The sequence below is a fragment of the Plectropomus leopardus genome, chromosome 8, assembly GCF_026936395.1.
Source record: "Plectropomus leopardus strain MGB_pleo_1.0 chromosome 8, ASM2693639v1, whole genome shotgun sequence".
NCBI lineage: Eukaryota > Metazoa > Chordata > Actinopteri > Perciformes > Serranidae > Plectropomus > Plectropomus leopardus.
In genome coordinates, this window is record NC_142183.1 from 34,227,858 (window position 1) to 34,233,857 (window position 6,000).

Here is a 6,000-nt window from a genome sequence, read left to right on the forward strand (position 1 = left end):
AGGATTCTTCTGCCATGACTGATTGTTTCCAGTTGTTAGTCAGACTGTGTATTTCCATGGAAACAAGGATCACACTGCCAAAAACATTTGAATTTTGAGAGCTGATTGCCCCAAAACATGAATACATTTTGATTATGCATTTTCACGTTGTTAGTAATCGGTATGTATTTGCAATATTACACTAATGGGTGTGCTTTAACATCATTTGAGCACTTCAGGGATGCTTGCAGACCTCGGTACAAGCGCCTCAGTCCTAAGTGGATTAATGTTGTGCTCAAATGACATTAAAGCACACCCTCTCATGTAATATTGCTTAATGCCATACTGATAGTTTGACTCCTTGAATATCTCTAATTATTATAGTGAGCCTATGAAGTCATAATAAATTTATCTAAAAAAGTCAAGATGTCATGGCAAAGTAATTATCAAGAATTCATACAGTTGTTTGAAAGTGACATTTTGTTATAGTAGTAAGTCTTTTTTGTCAACTTTTACTTTTACCTGACTACATTAGTGGGGTACTTACCACAAATTAGGGAAGGAAGGAAAGGATGAAAGCATGATAAAGGAATACATTAGAAGAAAAAAAACTGGGAATGAGACCAGCATAGCAGTATTGATAAAATTATTTGTTATTAGTTATAGATTATCATTTTACGAACATAGCAGCCTCAAACAGGCCGTAATGTAAACCGAAAGCCTTTGATTGCCAAAAACAGAAGAACGCAGGAGAGAGCCTTACAAGACCTTTTGACCTTGTCTTGTGTTGCCCTCCATGCCACAACCTTTTACTATGACAGCAGGTTCATATATATATATATATATATATATATATATATATATATATATATATATATATATATATATATATATATATATATATATATATATATATATATATATATATATAATATGTGCAATTCAATTTCAACTTCATGGGGTTGATTTATGAAGTGTAAATTATCAGCAGTACCAAGTGGAGGTGCTGATGACACTCCTTTATTTAAACACCTGTGGGGTTGTAGGCTTATATAAGCATAATACAGCACAGGCGAGCCACCCCACGCAACACACAATCACACAAACACACACACACAAATGAAGGTGGCTGGTGGTTTTCCGGGCTTCATGCATGAACTCAAAGCATTTCCATCAGGTCACCGCCAGCACTTCTGAGCTCATTTTAGGACAGGGGAGGGGGTGAAGAGAGGTGTATTTATTTGCCTAAACACTCCCTTTCCTCCAATACTGAGGTGCAGACATGCAGACATGATCCATCCCTCATTCAGGCAGAGGGAAAACATAAACATCCTTGGTGTCAAACACAAGCATTACACAGGACAGAGCACAGAGATATATTTAGCACTCTGCACATCATCAGCACTGCTGAAGGGACAGCTTTACTGTTCAGGCTATAAAGACTTACATACATCCATTTTCATCAACTCAGCAGGGTCTGGGATGCGGAGGCAGCAGGGTGAGCAAGATATTTCTAGTGTCCCTCTCCCCAGTGACATTTTCAGCTTCTCTTTTGGGAGATCTGACACTACTTCCAGGGCCAGATGAGATATACATCCCTTGTAGTGTGATCTGAGTCCACCGGCTCTACCAGGTCTACTCGCCAGGTGTGCCTGGACAACACATTCTCATCCCAACTTGTCAAATATTGCCACCTGATCTATACGGTTCATACATACATATGAGGCGCTAGGTCTCTGCGTCTGTTGATTCTGTTATTCTGTTATACTGCGAGGGTGTGTCAATTTATACCTGTTAAATGCATTGTGTCTGCTGAAAACTGACCTCCATTTTCACAGGAAATGTACAGTTTCTGCTCTTTAGGTGCAAACAGTCTTTTTTAAATTCAAAACGCCTCATATTAATGCATGTTGGTGAAGATGCTCAGTCATCCAGGTCATGGTTATTCTAGGTGCTAGTTTGTAGGCAACTGGACTTAAAAATAAGAGTAATAATAATAATAATAATAATAATAATAATAATAATAATAAGAATAATAAAAATAATAATAATAATAATAATAATAATAATAATAGAGAGGACGTGTATACTGCTTTTCTACGTACTTAAAGATGCCTTACACAAAATGCAAAAATAAACATACAAAATGTAGAATACAATATACTGAAAGATACTCGAATGAATCAGAAGAACAGATACAAACACAAAGAATGGAATACAAAAACAAAATATAGAGGACTTACTTGAGTGTCTTGAAGACATTTCACCTCTCAATGAAGAGGCTTTTTCACATCTTCAGTTCAGAATTGAAGAAACTGAAGAAACTCAAGCAACTCAACACAAGCATGTGGTTAGGTTAAGAAGAAAAAAAAATCATCATAGTTTGGCTATTAGCCTGCTGCCTCTGCACCTGGACCCGGATGAGCGATTAAAAATGACATAATGTGTGTCTTTATTGCCTAAACTTCTAAAGCAAATTATCATTTCATTTAATACATGATGTTTAATTATTTTTTGATGTGTGATATACAAATATTCCTTTTTTTTCTCTTTATACTTTGTATTGACTTATGTGTATTTCCTGTTTTATATTGGGTTAATGTTTACTGACTGGTTACTTTTCCTGCTCTTTGTTGTCATGTAATTTGTTGTATTTTACTGTGAAATGTTAATTTAGAGTTATTTGTTTTTGATCAAAAAACAAATAGACTAATCTAACTAAACCCCTCCTGCCTGTTCTTGTATGACATTGTTACAGCTGATGTTATAAACTCACCCCGCACAGTAGCATATCATGTCTCTCAAATGGTGCCTTTTTGTCTTACGCTAAAATTACTGACCAAGCGGCAGTATTCGAGGGGTTGGGAATGAGAACAGGCTGGCCTGAAAAATCTCTGACAGGAGGTGCTTAGGGAACATCCTCATCAGATGCCCAAATCACCCTAACTGGCCCCTCTACTCTGAGCTCTCATCATATGTCTGAGCTCCTCACCCCGTCATCACCTTAGAATTACAAGTTTCGATATGACATTTTTGTCAAAACTGAGTTATTCAAATATTTGTATTCTTTGACAACTTACTGACAACTTGTATGCATTTTTTGATTTTTTCTTTTGTAAACAAAATGTTTTGTATAATTTTCGCCATTTGGCATGAAAGAGCTTGTAAAAGCTCAATATTCCGATATGCTCTACCAAGTCTTCTTCTGGCTGATGGCAGGTCGCAGGAGAATAAAGTGGATGAGATGCAATTAAGGCTCACTCAGCAACGGGAAATCAGAGGCTGCTCTGCACACATCTTCACAGAGGCATGCTTAACTCTTAGCATCCTGGTTTGGGCTGTTGAGCTGGATTGGCGAACCTTGTTCAGAGCCAACAGGACACAAGGCACACTGCAGGAATTTAAACTTTAAATATGACTAATAAATCTACCTTGTACCTTGTATCTCAAAATTGCTCATAAAGCAGATGGAACCTTTTAATTCTAAGTTGGTGCTATGACTCACCCCAGCCACCCTACAAAAGACACTCATTTCGGCCATATTCACAATCTCATTCCTTTGGTCACAGCCATGACCAAAGGTTAGGGTCAGAGCGTAGATGGACCAGTAAATCCAGAGCTTTGCCTTCTGGCTCAGCTCCCACCACACCGGTCTGGTGTAGCACTCGCATCACTGGTGATGCTGCACCAAACCACCTGCCCATCTCACACTTAATTTTACCCTCACTCGGAATAATTGAACACCTTTGCTTTGTATTTCACATAAAGGACAGTTTTCCAGTCAGGGTGAGTACAACCTGTGAATCTATTGTGTAATGTCGTCTGTGTTTCTGAGGGAGATTCGTCAAGTCTGAGAAATGTGTCATCAGGGTTGTTTCACCTCAAACTCTGGTGTCTAATGAAAACAAAATGCATTATTACATCAACCTCTGCTGCTTCAGTTTTAATCATTCTTTTTTTTGTTTGTTTTTTTTTAATATGACTCCCTTGACTTTACGGAGGAGCAAAACTAAATTGCTAAAGTGTCCTTCAAAAAGAACGTTTAAAGATTTGTTCTACAGAGTACCAAAGATTTTGGAAATATTTAAGTGAGTTAGGATTATTAATGCAAAGAGTTCCTGTTCTGTCGTAGTACAAATTTACGTTTTAAAGATTCACAAGCAGTAGCATTTTATTTGACATTTCATCATCATAATTGTTATGATTAATGCATCTCCCCACACAGTACATAAACGAAACATGAACAAAGAATCAGACTGCTATTTATTATTTAATAAATAATAATTTTAAAAAATAGGTGAAGCTGTTGATATGATTGCATCCATCCAACACTTCTCGGTCTAAATTATACTGTCTCACAATGGAAAATTAAAATTGGTATACAGCAGTGTACGCATTACAATGCATTCCAAGAATAAAACATTAAACAGTGAAAAAAATAATAATAATGAATAAATAAAAATATACCCAAATATGCACACTGGTGAACTCTGCAAGTGTGTCCCAATATTCAATATTCACCAGCAGTGCTGATGGGAAACAATGGTCGCCCCATCAACAGATTACACATCAACAGGTCACCTTCCTCTGCAAAGATAAAAAAAATAAAATAAAATAAAATCATCTGAGCAATTCCTGCAGACCTGCCCCACCGACTGTGTGTTTGTTTCTCTGTGTGTGTTTTCAACTGGGAGGCAGGCCAATCCATACATAAAGTGTTCTTTTCCTCCACGCTCACCACACAGGTCAAATGGATCTAATAAATCATAACTAAAAAGGAATGAATTGGGTGTTTTTTTTTTCACAGGGCCTTTGTCTGGTTTATTTAGGTGTATGAAGTGGAGATAAGGAAGCCATCAGTCTCCCTATCCCTGCTGCACAGCTCAATTTGTTGGCAATGAAAGAGAAAAAGGGGACAGAGAGAAAAAGAGGAGGGCAGAGAAGTGGATGGAGAGGTGTTTTTGTCTGTCTCTGCCTTTCGTTTGACTTTCTTTGTCTCTCTGAAGCTCCTTTTCTACGTTTTTCTTCAGTGTCCTTTCTCTCTGATTTTCTGCCATCGCCAGCCTGTATCTACAGCTTTTCATCGTCATCCCGTTTCTTCTCTTGCCTTCCTTTTTAGTGAACAGCGCTTGCTTCGACCCAGAAGAGTGGGGCTTCAACCAAAGGGATCTAAGAAAAGTAAATGTACCCCGGGTGGCATGAATTAAGGCGAAAATTTGTTCATGCAAGTTGTTTAAAAAATGATTTAGTTTGAACAAAAGGTTTGCCTTCATCCTGAGTCTGCATGACTTAATATGTGTACAGTACCAAGAAAAAAGGACAGACACTGGAAGAAAATAACAGAGAGAACTGGAGTTCTTGGTGTTCTGGGACCAGTCAGAGTCTTAGCTCTCACATATAGGTGCCATGCCTTTGTTCAATTTGCTTGTAACTGAGCCTTCATTAAGTCCAACCCCTTGAACACAGACTGACCAGTCATAGAGTAGCATCAGCCAGCTCTGTATCTTTGATACAAAGACTTCATTAATGCAGTAATTTAGCTGTTAGTAATAGGGCTGCTCTCTCAGTGCTTTCGGCTTGCAAGTATGATGCCAAAAACTATCTTTCACATCCAACCACAACGCGGCTGGATGGTGTAAGATGCTCTCAGACAGAACATGCAGCGTTGTTATTACACACCAGCCGACGGCCATAGGGCAACGGGCTCTTCCACATACAACTTCACTTGAGAACACGGCTGGAAGGAACCGGTCACATGCACACGAAACACTGAAGGACAGCGTCAGGTAATAACGCTGCCAGTAACCACGCAATATAGGGAGTGCAAGTGCGCCTATAGGGCAGGCAGATGGGGAAGTCGATGGGTCCCACAAACAACTGATCTCCGGATTTTGTTTGGAGTTTGCTTCCCATGTAGAGGGTTTTTTTGTTTTTGTTATTTTTTCTACACCTAATCATGCACCTCTTTTGACTAAACCTAATTGTACGTCACTTTGTTGCGTAAACAGCTGATGCAGAAGG